The 19968-nt window shown below is 38.3% G+C and overlaps 1 pseudogene; it reads left to right on the top strand.

The window, feature by feature from the left end:
- Positions 1–248: 248 nt before the first annotated feature.
- Positions 249–343, top strand: LOC118026590 (annotated as a pseudogene).
- Positions 344–19968: the final 19625 nt, after the last annotated feature.

Here is a 19968-nt window from a genome sequence, read left to right as displayed (position 1 = left end):
AAGCAGACTCCATGCCAAGTGAGAAGCCCAACAGAGGGCTGGATCTCATGACCCTGAGATCACGACCTGAGCCAAACCAAGAGTGGGAGGCTCGATGGACTGTGCCATCCAGGCATCCCTGGGCTTATTTAAATAGAGCAGTCTTATGGCAATCCTGCCCAGTTAATAGGAACAGGTTAAACAACCCAGAATCCCAAAGTTGGGATCAATGTAGTACAGCTTTGGTTCCATTACATCCCTGGACATATATCGCTTCTCGGCCTTTTGGCTAAGATCAAGTGTAGTATCTGTTCTTACCACTCTCTTTTAAGAAACAGTGATGCAAGAAAAAGGCACAAGCTTTGAGATAGTCAAACAGGGTTCAAATAACGTCTCTGCCAGAAAAAGCCCTGTATACTTGGTGACATTTACTTTTCTGGACCACCATAAAGAGAGTAAAATGCCACTTATTAACACATTTATCATACAGATTAATAAATATAAAAGTTCTAGCCATTGCCTGGCACATGCTAATTGTTCCATAAATGGTTATTAGGAGTGTGATGGAAATAAATGACATATTAGTGTTTTTAATTAGCTTACACACAATGAAAGAATAGCATTGATATTACTCTGTTAGGTATAAATGGCTAAAAAAAAACGAAGGCAACTTCACATTAATCTGTGGTATGTCTATGCCCATTATTCAAATACCAATTACAACAGTATCTCATAAATTAATTCTCCCAACTACATGTGGAAGTTCCACCCAGCTGTCATAAAGTAAAGGGTAATTTACCTTCCCTATGTAAAAGTGTGGATCATCAGTTGTTATGAACTAAATGTCTGTGTGTCCCCCCAATTCATATGTTGAACTAAATGTCTGTGTGCCCCCCCCAATTCAAATATAGCCTCTCTACCCCTTAGAGAGGCTATATTTGGAGATGAATCCTTTAAAGAAGTAATTAAGATTAAATGAGGCAGTAAGGGTGGGGCCTGATCCAATAGGATTAATGTCCTTATAAATTGAGAGATCATAGAACTCTCTCTCTCCAACCAATGACCCCACACCCACACCACTCCCTCTGTGTGCCTGCCAAAAACAAAACAAAACAAAAGGCTATGTGAGAACATAGCAAGAAGGCCAGGAAGATAGCTCTCACCAGAAACCAAATCATCCAAGACCTTGATCTTGGACTTCCAGCCTCTAGAACTGTGAGAAAATAAACTTCTGTTTTTTAAGCCACCCAATCTATGATATTTTATTATGGCAGCCCTAGCTAAGACACCAGAGTGTACTTGCAAGAACTATAAACCCCAGGAAAAAATATTTATTCTTTAAGTATCTTTAATTCTTATGTATAGCAGTTGAGTTCACTTAAATGCATGATATGTGCAACTCAGCATCCCTGATGTTTTAACAAATAATTTATGTACAATAAATTATACTTTATACCCCTCAAAGATATCTCCCAGTACTAAAAGCTAGCAATACTTAAAGATATTCAATCAGAAACCACTTGATAGAAAACTAGCTTTTATAATCAGGAAACATTGCGTTAACAACCGTAAGAAATATTTAAATGTCAGGATTTAAATAACCAATATAAAGGTGATGGTCCTATCTTTTGACTGAAAATTCCTTGATGGTAGACTACATCAGACACATTTTTAAAAAAATTATAGTTTGGGTGACTTTAATGTTCATGGATTGGGTGTTCCTACACTGCCAGTTGCTGTCAAATGTGACTGTTAGGCACACTGCCACTTAATGTGGCTGAAAGTAAGCCATACACAGAGCCAAGCGCATCATCTGTAGCAGCCTTAAGAATTCCAGTCTCATAGGCAGAGACTTTTACTCCTCACCAGCCCTTCAGTTCCATCTCAAGGCTTTATTTTACCACCACACCAAGGACACAAGCCTCTCTCTTAGGTCTACATTATTCAGCCCAGTGTCACTGAATAGTGTTGAGACATTGGTCATTCACAGCTGAAACAAAGAACTTTTATCTTGGCTCTGGTACTGAACATTTCAGTATGTCATATAAAGCTCCTTTGATTATCCTCTGGACATGAAGTCTGCCTTTCTTTGCTCGTTAGCTGACTTAGAGGCTAGAAATAAAGGCACTTTGCTGATCTCCCAAGTATTAACACAAGAGTAAACAAGTCAGATTCAGCAGGAATGTTCCCAAACTGCAAAAGACATCAGTAGTAAAATCACCACTGTTTAATCTGATCCTATACATGGCTAAGTTGGATATTGCATTCTCTCCATAGGCCTTCCTTGTGACAAATTTGATTTTTATAGTTTTTTAAAAGAAGCAGTGCCGGGTTGGGGTGCCTGGGTGGCTCAGTTGGTTAAGCGGCTGCCTTCGGCTCAGGTCATGATCCTGGAGTCCCTGGATCGAGTCCCGCATCGGGCTCCCTGCTCAGCAGGGAATCTGCTTCTCCCTCTGACCCTCCTCCCTCTCATGCTCTCTGTCTCTCATTCTCTTTCTCTCAAATAAATAAAATCTTTAAAATATTAAAAATTAAATAAATAAATAAATAAAAGAAGCAGTGCCGGGGTGCCTGGGTGGCTCAGTCAGTTAAGCGCCCAACTCTTGATTTTGGTTCAGATCATGATCTCATGGTTGTGAGATCGAGCCCCGTGTCAGGCTCCATGTGCAGCATGGAGCCTGCTTAAGATTCTCTCTCTCCCTCTTCCTCTGCCCCCCCACTCGTGCTCACTCACTCTATCTCAAAGAAGAAGAAGAAGAAGGGCAATTTTATAGAGCAGAGTCAATAGAAAAAAGCATAACAATTATAACCATCTTTATACACTGGCTGCTTAAGATTGATTTGCAGGGAGTACAAATGCAAAGGAAACAAAGCAGAGTTAAAGGCAAGTGACAAAAGTTGAGAATTCTTGAGGGTTCTAAAAATAAGGAAGTAACTGAAGTATGCTTGAAGAAAGCCCCAAATACTCCTAAAAGGAAAAAAAAAGAGAGTGAGAGTATAAATAAATGTGATAAAAAATCAATACAAGTCAGCATAACTAATATGATTGATAGTTTTAGCATTTACATGTTGAGCATCATTGTTAAATCCAACCTCAATTTATAAAAAGCCTTATTGTTGTTACCATAGTTAACATTACATGTGAGAAATACCAAACACTTTGTCTTAGGTGTTCTTATGAGCTTTGTTTAAACCAAAACAGGTATGTATTCACTTAACCTAAAGTTAGATCTACAAAATTTCCATAGCAATTATTTAGTAGCATGCTTTGTTGTCCAAATACATGTAAGAAAGTCCTGAATTTATTATAATAACTAGTTAAAAGTTGAATTTATATTTAACCCAACTCTAACTCCAACCCACAAGAAATAAGATTATAAGTAAGACTGAATTCTGTGTATATAAAAAAGACAGACTGGGTCATCTTTTTATGGAACTCAATCAGTTCACAATGACTCAAATATATTTCAGAAACATAGTTCTTTTAAATGTTGATATCACAATATGTAAACATTAGATAGTGTTCTTCAAGGACAATCCAAAATTTGTCCATCAAGTTTCTCTATTCCCCAAAGAAGTTAAGAGGAAATCCATAAAAGAGATATGCTGGTGGCACGTTCCTGAGTCATCTGATTGATCCTTCTGTAGAAAGGATCACTCCTGGAGAAACAGAGATCATGGTCTCACCGTGAACCTCAAAAGAAGATCACAGACTTACAGTAGCACACAGACTTCCTTTGGTATCTGACCACCAATTTGCTGAGTTTTTGAGGCTGGTTGCATGTCATCATGAGCCAACTGACTTGAAGTAATTTTAAATATACTATATGAGTGGAACAGCTTTAGATTAATGGCAACGTTAGCAATGCCCTCTGGCAGGAAATCTAAAACACTTCTGAACAAACTGTCCGGAAAAAACCATCTGTATCTGCTTCTCATTGGATTTAAGTGGGTTTGTTCCTTACAGCTCCAAGCAGTCCTATCTTGGAAACAGTGGCTGAAAGAGCAGTAGGAATTGCTGATGGGATCCATATGAAGCTAAACACCCTGGCACTAGAGCCATCTCCAAAAATACCACACATGGCACTAATAAGGGGAGAGAACCTCAAAGTTCATCAGAGCTCCAACCTGGACCTTGGTGATCCAAAGATTGAATGACTTATCTGGGTAACTTACACCAGATTTGCATATGTTCATCAGTCCCACATTGATACCATTCTTGCTGATGTAAGAGATCAAGGAAAACCCTTCACAGACACCAGTGGGACCCATGAACTACAAGGCCTTGTGGAAAACAAACGATGGTGCTTTGCTGAGCCATGCAGCCTTCCCATCATGGGATAGGCTGATTATGCATGGGTCAGAGTTCATTTTAGAAATAAGACAATAGATGGGGTGCCTAGGTGGCTTAGTTGGTAGAACATGGGACTCTTGCTCTGGGGCTTATGAGTTCAAGCCCCACGTCAGGCATGGAGCCTACTTAAAAAAAAAATTTTTTTTAATAGGACAATAGTTAATTAGGTAGTGTATCACTGCTGATGTCTATGCATTGTGGCCACCACCCTCTGTCATGAGACAAAACAAGTGAGTGGCATGTGAAGATCAACACATGGAAGGAAGTCTTCGCTTTGGTTGCAAAATTAGTAAGTATTCTTGAGGCATAATTCAAGCACATGGTCGGCTCTACTTGGGCCTGGCCACAGACTCAGAAGTACTTCTCTTCAGCCTGCTCAACTGACACCTCACTGAACCCCCTTCTCACTGTTATCTCACTTTATTTTTTTTAAGATTTTTTATTTTTTATTAGAGAGAGAGAGAGTACAAGCAGGGGGAGTGGCAGGCAGAGGGAGAGGGAGAAGCAGGCTCCCCGCTCAGCAGGGAGCCTGATGTGGGACTCCATCCCAGAACCCTGGGATCATGACCTGAGCCGAAGGCAGATGCTCAACCGTCTGAGGCACCCAGGCGCCCCTGTTATCTCACTTTAAAGAGAGGTGTAGAAAGTTTCTGCAAAGCTTCTTTCTAAATTTAAGATACTATTCCACTGTTAAACACTAAAAGCTATGTAAGCATCTTCATATGTAAACATACATACACATGTGTAGTACATGTATGTATGTAACAGAATAGAAAAGCAGCTGAACCAATCATTTCTTTTTTTCAGCTTTATTGAGGTACAGTTAACAAATAAAACAGTAATATATTTAAAGTGTACATCACAATGATTTGACATCATATGTATACATTGTAAAAGGATTCCCACCATTGAGATAATTAACACATCTGTCATCTCACAGATTTATTTTTTTAATGAGAACGCTTGAGTTCTACTCTCCTAACAAATTTCAATTATAGACCATAGTATTATCAACTATAGTGACCATGTTATATATTAGATCCTCAGCTCTGATTCATCTTTTTTTTTTAGTATGGTTCACACACAATGTTACATTAGTTTCAGGTTCACAAAATAATGATTTAAGAAGTATATACATTATGCTGTGCTCACCACAAGGGTAGTTACCATCTGTCACCATACAGTGCTATTACAATACCATTGACTATATCCCCTATGTTGTACCTTTCACTCCCGTGACTTATTCATTCCATAACTGGGAGCCTGTGTCTCCCCATCCCCTTCACCCATTTTGTCCATACCCCTGGCCCCTTCTCCTCTGGCAACCATCAATTTGTTCCCTGTATTTATAGGCCTGATTCTGTTTTTTGCTTGTTTATTCCTTTATCTTGGTTTTCAGGTTTCACATATAAATAAAATCATATGGTATTTGTCTTTCTCAGTCTGACTTATTTCACTTAGCATAATACCTTCTAGGTACCTGTTGTCACAAATGGCAAGATCTCATCTTTTTTTATATTTGAGTAATATTACACATACACATACACACCGTATCTTCTTTATCCATTCATCTAGTGATGGACACCTGGGTTGCTTCTATATCTTGGCTATTGTACACAATGTTGCAATACACATAGCAGTGCTTATATTTTTTCAAATTACTATTTTTGTTTTCTTTGGGTAAATACCCAGTAATGGAATTACTGGGTCATATGATGATTCTATTTTTAATTTTTTAAGGAACCTCCATGTGGTTTTCCACAGTGGCTGCACCAGTTTACATTTCCACCAATAGTACATGAGAGTTCCTTTTATTCCACATCTTCACCAACACATGTCTTTTTTGATTCTAGTCATTCCACAGATATAAGGTGATAGCTCATTGTGGTTTTGATTTGCAATTTCCTGATAAGTGATTTGAACATCTTTTCGTGTGTCTGTTGACCATCCATGTGTTTTCTTTGGGAAAATGTGTATTCAGGTCCTCTGCCCATTCTTTAATCAGATTATTTGGTATTTTTAGCCTTCAGTTCTTTATATATTTTGGATATCAACTCCTTATCAGAGATATCATTTGCCAATATCTTCTCCCCTTCAGTAGGTTGCCTTTTTGTTTTGTTGATGGTTTCCTTCACTCTGCAAAAAAGCTTTTTTATCTTGGTGTAGTTCTAAGAGCTAATTTTTGTTTTTGTTTCCCCTGTCTGAGGGCAACTAACTAGAAAAATGTTGCTACAGCTGATGTCAAAGATGTTACTGTATATATATTTTCTTCTAGGAGTTTTATGGTTTCAAGTCTCACATTTAGGTCTTTAATCCATTTTGAGTTTATTTTTGTGTATGGTGTAAGAAAGTGGTCCAGTTTCATACTTTTGCATGTAGCTGTTTTGTCTTCCTAGTACCATTTGTTGAAGAGACTATCTTTTCCCAATTATACATTCTTGCCTTGTTTGTCATTGAGTAATTGACCATATAAGTGTAGGTTTATTTCTGGACTCTCTATTCTGTTCCATTATCTATGTGTCTATTTTTGTGCCAGTACCATACTGTTTTGATTACTACAGCTTTGTAGTATATCTAGAAATCTGGGATTATGATACCTCCAGCTTTGTTTTTCTCTCTCAAAATTGCTTTGGCTATTCAGGGTCCCTTCTTGTTCTATATATATTTTGGTATTATTCATTCTAGTTCTGTGAAAAATGCTGTTGGTATTTTGATAGGGATTTCACTGAATCTGTTGATTGCTTTGACATTTTAACAATATTGATTCTTCCAATTCATGAGCTATGGAATATCTTTCCACTTGTTTTTGTCATCTTCGATTTCTTTCATCAATGTTATAGTTTTCAGAGTACAGATCTTTTACTTCCTTGGTTAAGTCTATTCTTAGCTTTTTATTCTTGTTGGTGCAATTGTAAATGGAACTGTTTTCTTAATTTCTCTTTCTGTTACTTTATAATAGTGTATAGAAAAGTAACCAACTTCTGGGTATTCATTTTGTATCCTGCAAATTTACTGAATTCATTTATTAGCTCTAATAGTATTTTGGTGGATTCTTTAGGGTGTTCTATGTATAGTATCATGTCATCTGCAAATAGTGACAGTTTAACTCCTTCCTTACCAATATGTATGTCTTTTATTTATTTTTCTTGTCTGATTCCTATGGCCAGGACTTCCAATATTATGTGGAATAAAAGTGGTGAGAGTGGACATCCTTGTCTTGTTCCTGAACTCAGAGAAAAAGCCCTCAGTTTTTCACCATTAAGTATGATGTTTGCTGTGGGTTTTTCATATATGGCCTTTATACTATTGAGGCCTATTCCCTCTAAACCAACTTTGTTGAGAGCTTTTATCATAAATGAATGTTGAATTTTGTCAAATGCTTTTTTTCTGTATTATTGAGGTGATCATGTGTTTTTTACATTTCATTTTGTTACTGTGGTATATCACGTTGATTGATTTACAAATATTGAGCCACCCTTGCACCCTTGGAATAAATCCTGGTAATGCTGGCCTTGTAGGATGTATTTGGAAGCTTTTCTTCCTCTTCTATTTTTTGGAATAGTTTGAGGAGAAGAGGTATTAACTTTTCTTTAAATGTTTGGTAGAATTCACCTGTGAATACATCTAGTCCTAGACCATTGGTTTTTTGGTAGCTTTTTGATTACCAGTTCAATTTCATTACTAGTATTAGTCTTTTCAGATATTCTATCTCTTCCTGCTTCAGTTTTGGAAGAATTGTATATTTCTAGGAATTTATCCACTTCTAGGTTGTCCAATTTGCTGGCATATAATTTTTTGTAGTATTATAATCCTTTGTGGTTTTGTAGTATCAGTTGTTATTTCTTTCATTTCTGATTTTATTTATTTGGACCCTTTCTCTTTGTGTCTTGATGACTTTAGCTAAAGGTTTATCAATTTTATCTTTTCAACAAACCAGCTCTTGGTTTCACTGATCTCTCTCTCTCTCTCTCTCTCTCTCTCTCTCTCTCTCTCGGCTCTGTGTCACTTAGTTCTTCTCTGATCTTTATTATTTCCTTCTTTGTACTCACCTTGGGCTTTGTTTGTTCTTCCTTTTTTAGTTCCTTTAGGCATAAGGTTAGATTGTTTAGTTAAGCTTTTTCTTGTTTCTTTTTTTTTTTTAAGATTTTATTTATTTATTTGACAGAGAAAGACACAGCAAGAAAGGGAACACAAGCAGGGTGGGTGGGAGAGGGAGAAGCAGTCTTCCCACTGAGCAGGGAGCCCAACATGGGGCTCAATCCCAGGACCCTGGGATCATGACCTGAGCTGAAGGCAGACACTTAACGGCTGAGCCACCCAAGTGCCCTGCTTTTTCTTGTTTCTTGAGGTAAGCCTGTATTACAATAAATTTCCTTCTTAAAACTGCTTTCTCTGTGTCCCAAAGATTTTGGACCATTGTGTTTTTTCATTTTCATTTGTCTCCATGTATCTTTTTTTATTTCTTCTTTGATTTCTTTGTTGACCCATTGGTTGCTTAGTAGCATGTTGTTTAGCCTCCACGTGTTTCTGTTTTTCCCAGGTGTTTTTCTTATGGTTGATTTCTAGTTTTATACCATTGTGGTCAGAAAAGATGCATGAAGTGATTTCAATCTTAAATTTATTGAGACTTGTTTTGTGGCCTAACGTGTTATATCCTGGAGAATGTTCCAGGTGCACTTGAAGGTGTATTCTATTGTTTTTTTATGGGATGTTCTGTATATATCTGTTATGTCCATCAGGTCTAAAATATCATTCAAAGACACTGCTTCCTTATTGATTATCTGCCTAAATGATCTACCCACTGATGTAAGTGGGGTGTTAAAGTCCTCTACTGTTATTGTATCATCAATTTCTCTCTTTATGTCTGTTAATATTTCCTTTATGTATTTAGGTGCTCCTAAGTTGGGTGCAGAGATATTTATAATTATTACATCCTCTTGCTAAATTGATCCTTTATCATATGTAATGCCCTTCTTGTCTTGTGTTACTGTCTTTGTTTTAAAGTCTATTTTGTCTTATGTAAATATTGCTACCTTGGGTTTTTTTTTTTTTTTCACTTCCATTTGCATTGAATATCTTTTTCCATCCCTTCACTTTCAATCTGTGTGTGCCTTAGGTCTGAAGTGAGTCTCAAATTTTATTCATCTTTTATTTGAAATTGTGTACCCTATATCAACCTCTTCCTAATTCTCCCACGCTCTCACCTAGCTTCTGAAACTACCATTCTATTCTCTGTTTACATAAGATAGACTTTTTTAAATTCCAAATATAACTGATAACATGTAGTATTTGTCTTTCCATGTGTGGCTTACTTTACTTAGCATCATACACACCAAGGTCATCCATATTGTCATAAAATGCAAGATTTCCCTCCTTTTTAAGGCTAAATAATAGCACTACTAAGCAACCAATGGGCCAAGAAAGAAATCAAATCAGTCTCTCTCTCTCTCTCTATATATATATATATATATAATGTGATATAGATATAGATATATATCACATTTTCTTCATTCATCTGTCAATGGGCACTTAAGTTGTTTCCATATCTTGGCTATTGTGAATAATGCTGCAGTGAACATGGGAGTACAGATATCTCTTTGAGATAGTAATTTTGGTTGCCTTAGATATATATCCAGAAGTGGAATTGCTGGGTCATATGGTAATTCTATTTTTAATTATTTGAGGAAACTCCATACTGTTTTCCATAGTGTATCACAGTATGGGTCTCCACAGATTCATCTTATTTGGTACTCTGTGGGTTCCTGCATCTGATAGCTGTTTCTTACTCCAGGTTAGAGAATTTTTTAGTCATTATTTCTTTGAATACACTTTCTGCCCCTTTCTTTTTCACCTTTCTGGGATTGGTGTTCTAGAAGTCCCTTAAGCTAGTTTCACACTTTTTTCATTCTTTTGTTGTTGTTGTAATTTTCTTAACCCAATGATTCTAAAGCTATTAACTATCCAAATGATGACTAGCTCAAGGGGAGGGGAAACAAACAAAACACAAAAGCAAAATCAGAAACAACAAAATTTTTGAACCACAAACATCAATTTTTTTACGTAAAAATTTGTTTGTGATGGGGTGCCAGGGTGGCTCAGTTGTTAAGTGTCTGCCTTCAGCTCAAGTCATGATCCCAGGATCCTGGGATCGAGCCCCACGTCGGGCTTCCTGCTCCGTGGGAAGCCTGCTTCTCCCTCTCCCACTCACCCTGCTTGTGTTCCCTCTCTCACTGTCTCTCTCTGTCAAATAAATTAAAAATTTAAAAATTTAAAAAATAAAATAAAAATTTGTTTGTGAGCTAACCATGCTATAAATTTCAATGAACTCTCCCAAATGTATCATAATTCAAGCTAAATATACTTCCAATTTCAGGCACAACTTCAAAAACTGCAGACATGGCCCACTGGACAATCTAACTACATCAGGCAACAGGCTTAAATGAAAATAGCCATCTACTCCCAAAAAGGACTTGCACGATCAGGAACACCCAGGCCCTTTGCTGATAAATGGGAAAAGTACCACAAAAACCTCAACTAATCAAGCAGCCTACACTCATATTTTCAGGCTTCTATCTTCAATCAACAACTTTTCTAAAACATACCTCATTAAAAATTCTCATAAAGATGGTAATCAAGTCCTCTATCAGCCTTCATCCTATAATCAAAATACACTCCTCCCTCACATGTGTAGTTTTCCATCCTGAATCATCCCCCTTCTTCCTAGCAACTAATGATGGGAAGGAATGATGAAAAGTAATCCTTTGCTCTCAGCTCTGAATAAGAGGGAAAAGTAGGAGCTCCTTTAAACTCTTCCATCAGCTCAGTGTGCTCATCCCACAAAGGAACGTGCTCTGGGACCACTCTCTTCCATTCTTCTTTTCTATCACTGAGAAATGGATTTTGCCCAGAGAGAAAATAAAACATAATCTAATCCTGATAATGAATTCCTCTATCAGCCATGAGGGAGTTCCTCCTTCATCAGATAACTAGTCCTAACTTTTTTTGAGCTGGGTCAGTTACCTGAATTCAAGGAAGCATCCAGGAAATCCAAACAACCTAACTCAAGTCTTTCTGGCTTTCAAATGCATTGTTTTAGTTGTTAACATCTAATTTACATTTTAAATTACATACTTCCTTGCTAAGGAATAAAATATCATTGTGTTTCCTGAGAATTCACAGGCAGATAATGATGAAGTAAAAAAAAAAAAAAAATACTGGGAAGTAAAAAGAAGACAACTTAGAACTAGAATTTTCCCCAGGAAGTCCAGAAATTTACAAATCTATATGCAGTTGAGCAAGGATTCACAGCCTGTGTGTTAAGAGCATGTATGTGTTTGAAAAATCCTCAAATGATCAAATCCGGGCCTGTCATTACCCTCTTACATTTTTATAAAAACTAGATACTTCAGATTGGAGGAAAAGATGGCTGAGGAGTAGAGGATCCTATTCCAACTGGTCCCCGGAATTGAGCTGGATATCTACCAGGCCACTCTGAACACCCATGAAATCAGCCTGAGATATAAGAATATATATCTGGATCCCTAGAAACAGAATATGGCAGGTGATTGTTTTCAAGGTATGAAGCAGGGAGCAGTGATTCCAAAGATAAACGGAAGGGGGAGGGAGCAGTGGGGACCTACACCACCAGTGAGCGATAGCCTCCCGTTCTGGGGACAGGGCACAGACTCGCAGGCCCATAGGAGCAGGAAAAGGACTTTAGGGCAGCCCCCCAGACTGAAACCCAGAGTGGCGGGGCCACGCGTGTGAACTGGGGGCAGCTGGTAGTTTTAGAAGCACAAAGGGCAGGGGCGCCTGGGTGGCTCAGTCGTTAAGTGTCTGCCTTCGGCTCAGGTCATGATCCCAGGGTCCTGGGATCGGGCCCCACATCGGGCTCCCTGCTCAGCGGGAAGCCTGCTTCTCCCTCTCCTATTCCCCCTGCTTGTGCTCCTGCTGTCACTGTCTCTCTCTGTCAAATAAATAAATAAATAAATCTTTAAAAAAAAAAAAAAAGAAGAAGAAGCACAAAGGAAGGGCAAAGACATGCCCCCGTGCCCCGACCTGGAGGCTAGGACTGGGAGCCCTGCTGAGGGGCGCACAATCCAGGATGCTGCAGGTTTATAGCAGCACAGACAGAAACGGAGATAGCATGGCCTGGAGAGCTCACTGAAGAACAGACTGCAATCTCTCTGCTCTGAGGCAGAGGGTTGGAAATGATCTCTTCTGCTCTGACTCTCAGAAGAGACATGGAAAGCTGCCAGAGAACAAAAGCCCCAAAAACCAGTTTTCACTGAGTCCATAACCCCCCCACAGGGGGCAGGGCAACTCTGCCCAAACAGGGTTGCCTGAGTAACAGCACAGCAGGCCCCTCCTGCAGAAGACAGGCTGGGAAAACAAGAGGCCAGCAACCCTAAGATCCCAATAAAACAGGTGCATCTTGCTTGGGTTGTGGTCAATAATTTGGACTCTGTATATTCCCTCAACCACCTCTCAACAGAATGATTAGGAGAAGGAACCCCCAAAATAGGAAAGACTCAGAGACTGTGACTTCTGCCACAGATTTACAAATGGATACAGATATAACCAAGATGTTGGAAATGGAATTCAGGGTAGCAGTTGTGAAGACAATAGCTAGAATGGAGAAATTGATTAAGGGCAACGTAGAGTCGCTAAGGGCAGAAATGAAAGCTGAACTGGCAGAACTTAAAAATGCTATCAATGAGATCCAATCTAATCTAGATACTCTAACAGCTAGGGTAAGCGAGGCAGAAAAACAAATTAGTAATATAGAAGACCAACTGATAGAAAAGAAGGATAAAGAGGAGGCCAGGGAGAAAGAACTCAAAATCCGTGAAAACAGAATCAGAGAAATAAGTGACACCATGAAACGTTCCAATCTCAGAATCCCTGAGGGGGTGGAGAGAGAGGACTAAAAGATATATTTGAGCAAATCATAGCTGAGAACTTCCCTAATCTGGGGAATGAAACAAACATTCATGCCCTAGAGGCAGAGAAGACCCCTCCCAAGATCAGGCCAATGCCCCGGCATGTAATAGTAAAATTCACAAATCTTAGAACCAAGGAAACCATCTCAAGGACAATTAGGGAGAAGAGATTCCTTACGTACAGAGGGAGGAATATCAGAATAACATGAGACCTATCCACAGAGACCTGGCAAGCCAGAAAGGGCTGACAAGACATATTCAGGGTACTAAATGAGAAGAACATAAAGCCAAGAATACTTTAACTGGCAAGGCTGTCATTTAGAATGGATGGAGAGATGCAGAGCTTCCAAGACCGGCAGAAAATGAAAGAATATGTGACCACTAAGCCGACCCTACAAGAGATATTAAGGGGGGTTCTATAAAAGGAGAAAGACCCCAAGAGTGATATAGAACAGAAATTTACAGAGACAATCTATAGAAACAAAGACTTCACAGGCAGCATGATGACAATAAATTCATATCTTTCAATAATCACTCTCAACGTGAACAGCCTAAATGCTCCCATAAAACGGCACAGGGTTGCAGATTGGGTAAAAAGACAGGACCCATCCATATGCTGTCTACAAGACTCATTTTGAACCTAAAGATACATCCAGACTGAAAGTGATGGGATGGATATCCATCTTCCATGCCAACAGACCCCAAAAGAAAGCTGGGGTAGCAATTCTTATATCAGACAAATTAGATTTTAAGCTATAAACTGTAGTTGGAGACACAGAGGGACACTATATCATTCTTAAAGGATCTATCCAACAAGAAGATCTAACAATTGTAAATATCTACACCCCCAACATGGGAGCAGCCATCTACATAAGCCAACTGTTAACCAAAATAAAGAGTCATTTTGATGATAATACGTTAATTGTAGGAGACCTCAATACTCCACTCTCAGCAATGGACAGATCATCTAAGCAGAAAATCAACAAGGAAACAAGGAAACAAGAGCTTTGAATGACACACTGGACCAGATGGACTTCATAGGTATATAAAGAACATTCCACCCTAAAACAGCAGAATACTCATTCTTCTCGAGTGCACACGGAACTTTCTCTAGAATAGACTACATACTGGGTCACAAATCAGGTCTCAACCAATACCAAAAGATTGAGATTATTCCCTGCATATTCTCAGACCTTAATGCTTTAAAACTGGAACCCAATCACAAGAAAAACTTTGGCAGAAATTCAAATACTTGGAATCTAAAGACCACTCTGCTCAAGAATGTTTGGGTCAACCAGGAAATCAAAGAAGAACTTAAACAATTCATGGAAACCAATGAGAATGAAAACACATTTGTCCAAAACCTATGGGATACTGCAAAGGCGGTCCTGAGGGGGAAATACATAGTCATCCAAGCCTCACTCAAAAAAATAGAAAAATCCCGTATTCACCAACTACCTTTACACATTAAGGAACTAGAGAAAAAGCAACAAACGATGCCTAAGCCACACATTAGAAGAGAAATAATTAAGATTAGAGCAGAGATCAATGAATTACAAACCAGAAACACAGTAGATCAGATCAGATCAATGAAACTAGAAGCTGGTTCTTTGAAAGAATTAATAAGATCGATAAACCACTGGGCAGACTTATCCAAAAGAAAAGAGAAAGGACCCAAATTAATAAAATTATGAATGAAACAGGAGAGATCACAACTAATACCAAGGAATAGAAACAATTACTAGAAATTATTATCAACAACTATATGCCAATAAACTGAGCAATCTGCATGAAATGGAGGCCTTCCTGGAAACCTATAAACTGCCAAGACTGAAACAGGAAGAAATTGACAACCTGAATTGGCCAATAACCAGTAAAGAGATTGAAGCAGTGATCAAAAACCTCCCAAAAAATAAGAGTCCAAGGCCTGATGGATTCCCTGGGGAATTCTACCAAACATTCAAAGAAGAAATAATACCTATTCTCCTGAAACTGTTTGAAAAAATAGAAACAGAAGGAAAGCTTCCAGACTCATTCTATGAGGCCAGCATTACCTTAATCCCCAAACCAGTCAAGGACCCCATCAAAAAGGAGAATTTCAGACCAATATCCCTGATGAATATGGATTCCAAAATTCTCAACAAAATCCTAACTAATAGGATCCAACAATGCATTAAAAGGATCATCCACCACGACCAAGTGGGATTTATCCCCAGGAAGCAAGGTGGTTCAACATTTGCAAATCAATCAGTGTGAAGGAACACATTAATAAGAGGAGAGAGAAGAACCATCTGGTCCTCTCAATTGATGCAGAAAAAGCATCTGACAAAATACAACATCCTTTCCTGATTAAAACTCTTCAGAGTATAGGGATAGAGGGAATATTCCTCAAGTTCATAAAATCCATCTATGAAAAACCCACAGCGAATATCATCCTCAATGGGGAAAAGATGAGAGCTTTTCCCTTAAGATCAGGAACATGTCAAGGATGCCCACTCTCACCACTATTGTTCAACATAGTACTAGAAGTCCTAGCAACAATAATCAGACAACAAGAAGAAATAAAAGGTATTCAAATTGGCAAAGAAGAAGTCAAACTCTCTTCGCAGATGACATGATACTTTATGTGGAAAATCCAAAAGACTCCACCCCCAAATTACTAGAACTCATACAGCAATTCAGTAATGTGGCAGGATACAAAATCAATGCACAGAAATCAGTTGCTTTCTAATACACTAACAATGCAACTGTAGAAAGAGAAATTAGAGAAACGATTCCATTTACAATAGCATCAAAAACCATAAGATACCTCGGAATAAACCTAACTAAAGAGGTAAAGGACCTATACTCTAGGAACTACAGAACGCTCATGAAAGAAATTGAAGAAGACACAAAAAGATGGAAAAACATTCCATGCTCATGGATCGGAAGAATAAACATTGTTAAAATGTCTATGCTACCCAGAGCAATCTATACCTTCAGTGCCATCCCAATCAAAATTCCAATGGCATTTTTCAAAGTGCTGGAACAAACAATCCTAAAATTTGTATGGAATCAGAAAAGACTCTGAATTGCCAAGGAAATGTTGAAAAAGAAAAACAAAGCTGGGGGCATCACGTTGCCTGATTTCAAGTTATATTACAAAGCAGTGATCACCCAGAGAGCATGGTACTGGCACAAAAACAGACATATAGACCATGGAACAGAATAGAGACCCAGATATGGACCCTCAACTCTATGGTCAAGTAATCTTCAACAAAGCAGGGAAAAAATATGCAATGGAAGAAAGACAGTCTCTTCAATAAATGGTGCTGGGAAAATTGGACAGCTATATACAGAAGAATGAAACTCAACCATTCTCTAACACTATACACAAAGATAAACTCAAAATGGAAGAAAGACCTCAATGTGAAACAGGAATCCATCAAAATCTTAGAGAATATAGGCAGTAACCTCTTCGACCTTGGCCACAGCAACTTCTTTCAAGATAAATCTCCCAAGGCTAGGGAAACAAAAGCAAAAATGAACTTTTGGGACTTCATCAAGATAAAAATCTTCTGCACAGCAAAGGGAACAGTCAACAAAACAAAGAGGCAACCCACAGAATGGGAGAAGATATTTACAAATGACACTACAGACAAAGGTCTGATTTCCAAGATCTATAAAGAACTTCTCAAACTCAACACCCAAAAAACAAATAATCAAGTCAAAAAGTGGGCAGAAGAGATGAACAGACACTTCTCTGAAGAAGACATACAAATGGCTAACAGACACATGAAAAAATGTTCATCATCATTAGCCATCAGGGAAATTCAAATCAAAACCACATTGAGATACCACCTTACACCAGTTAGAATGGCAAAAATTGACAAGGCAAGAAACAACAAATGCTGGAGAGGTTGTGGAGAAAGGGGAACCCTCTTACACTGTTGGTGGGAATGCAAGTTGGTACAGCCACTTTGGAAAACAGTGTGGAGGTTCCTCAAAAATTTAAAAATAGAGCTACCCTATGACCCAGCAATTGCACTCCTGGGTATTTACCCCAAAGACACAGATGTAGTGAAAAGAAGGGCCATATGCACCCCAATGTTCATAGCAGCAATGTCTGCAATAGCCAAACTGTGGAAAGAGCCGAGATGCCCTTCAACAGATGAATGGATAAAGATGTGGTCCATATATACAATGGAATATTACTCAGCCATCAGAAAGGATGAACACCCAACTTTTACATCAACATGGATGGGACTGGAGGAGATTATGCTATGTGAAATAAGTCAAGCAGAGAAAATCAATTATCATATGGTTTCACTTATTTGTGGAACATAAGGAATAGCATGGAAGACATTAGGAGAAGGAGGGGGAAAATAAAGCGGGGGGGGAGCCGGAGGGGGAGACGTACCATGAGAGACTATGGACTCCAAGAAACAAACTGAGGTTTTAGAGGGGAGGGAGCTGGGGGGATGGGTTAGCCTGGTGATGGGTATTAAGGAGGGCACGTACTGCATGGAGCACTGGGTGTTCTACAAAAACAATGAATCATGGATCACTACATCAAAAACTAATGATGAATTGTATTAAAAAAACAAAAAATAAAAGACATTTTCAATTAAAAAAACTAGATCCTTCATAAATAGATTACCTGGGATATTCAGGTATTTTATCCATTCACCACATATATTTGGAGATTCAATGCATTCATCTCTATCCTGAAAAGCATGATAATCACATCATGAGTCACAAAAATAGAGATGATATAAGTACACTAAAATGTTGATTTGGCCATCTTATTTTGAGGAAAATATATGCCTTTCTCACTAAATTATGGACAGATAAAGAAATTTGGATCTGGAAATACCAGCCAAATTTAGATATAGTCTGTTTGCAAATCTGTACATAAGAGGATATTTAGGTTACACTATTTTACCAGTACATTTTTGGCAAATAAAGCTTTTCAGATCGCTCACTATGTACCATTTAAAAATTAATTTGAAATATTTTACATCACCATATTCACATTTAACCAACTAAAACTAAACTTAAAGGTCATAATTACTTCAACAACTTTAGAGAAGGCAGCCCATTGCCTTAGAGTCGTATTTTGAAATCCCTAATAATAATAGATAAAACTGTAATATTTCACCTGAAAAATCTGATCCATGTTTGTGGAACATTCAGACAATTGGGGAAAACGCAGCAGGGCAAAAAGTTCATTTTCCACACTATGATGCTCTCTTTTTTTTTTTTTTAAGATTTTATTTATTTATTTGACAGAGAGAGACACAGCGAGAGAGGGAACACAAGCAGGGGGAATGGGAGAGGGAGAAGCAGGCTTCCTGCAGAGCAGAGAGCCCGATGCGGGGCTCGATCCCAGGACCCTGGGATCATGACCTGAGCCAAAGGCAGACGCTTAACGACTGAGCCACCCAGGCGCCCCACTATGATGCTCTCTTAAAAACTGCAAAATTCATCCCTTTCACAAAGACCACAGTCTAAGGAGCTTTCCCCAACATTAATCACTTTCACATCAGCTTCAACCTTCTGCAGAGGGTATGACTTCTGGAAATGATTTCTGACATGGTTCTGTTGTCCCTGAAGATGAGATTTGAATAACACTGGCTATCCTCCTGCAAGCTATGGAAAGACATCTGCTTCATATGCCATGTTGAACTTTCATCAGATTCATTTGCTCATGCATTTTCTTCCACTGGTCTAGAAGAGCTTGTTGATGGCTCATCAATATTTGTTGTTGTTTTGTGAGTTTCTGCTGCAAATCAGCAATAATCATGTGCTGGCTATTTAGCATCTCCACAAATTTCTCTTGTCCCCTTGTAGACTCCAGTTGCAGGACCAGTGCATCCTCAGATGGGACTCCACTTTCTCCTGCAACAGTTAAAGCAACAATGATGTCATACATAACTGCTCGCCATTTTTCATTTCACGCCTTGTGTTGAGTTTAAAACAGCAATGTTAATAATACGACTTCTTATTTTGGAAACTTTAAACTTAAATCTTAAGTGTCTTGAACATTCTATCTTTGCACCAACATGAAGCTTTAGGCTCTTCACTTTTTTGCACATACAAAAACTTTATATGACTTAAGGCTTTAGAGCATCAAAATGTATCGAATACGTGCTTCTGAAAACCAAAAGTACTAGACCTTGATATAAAAACTATGTGGCTTTAAATTCCACATACAACCACAGCTCAAAGCACAATGCCACTTAGCCTGTGGTTACTCAAAGCTAATCACGGAATTTATCAGTAAACAGAAAATGCTAACTTTGCAACTCATCACGGCCTTTAGAGGAGAAGGATAATGGGATCATAGCTTTTTTATGCACTTATTTATAGACCTGTGAGTGTCACAGGTGTGTGCATTTGTGTGTGTGTGTGTGTGTTTTCACTTAGGCTTTTCTTCAGAGGATCACCAATCTGATGAGACACAGGTTCTGTTCGTTTCTTATTTCATAAATTAATGACTTGTTTATGGAATAAGAAAAGGAAAATGCAAGCCACTAGTGGATGCCAAAAACAAACAACTTAGAAGGGAGTTTGGAATATCAATTAGGAATACTAATTTAATATGATAACCATACTATACTAACATTCCCTCCCCTTCCTTTTTCTACTCATAGTCACAAAATTTGTGCAACTACATGGCTAGAAATTTGACTGCAAACATTTCAGACAATT

The sequence above is a fragment of the Mirounga leonina genome, unplaced genomic scaffold (genome assembly GCF_011800145.1).
Source record: "Mirounga leonina isolate KUSES-001 unplaced genomic scaffold, KU_Mleo_1.0 Mir_242, whole genome shotgun sequence".
NCBI lineage: Eukaryota > Metazoa > Chordata > Mammalia > Carnivora > Phocidae > Mirounga > Mirounga leonina.
The sequence above is the reverse complement of the archived record's forward strand: the minus strand, read 5'-3'. Positions and strand labels throughout refer to the sequence as shown.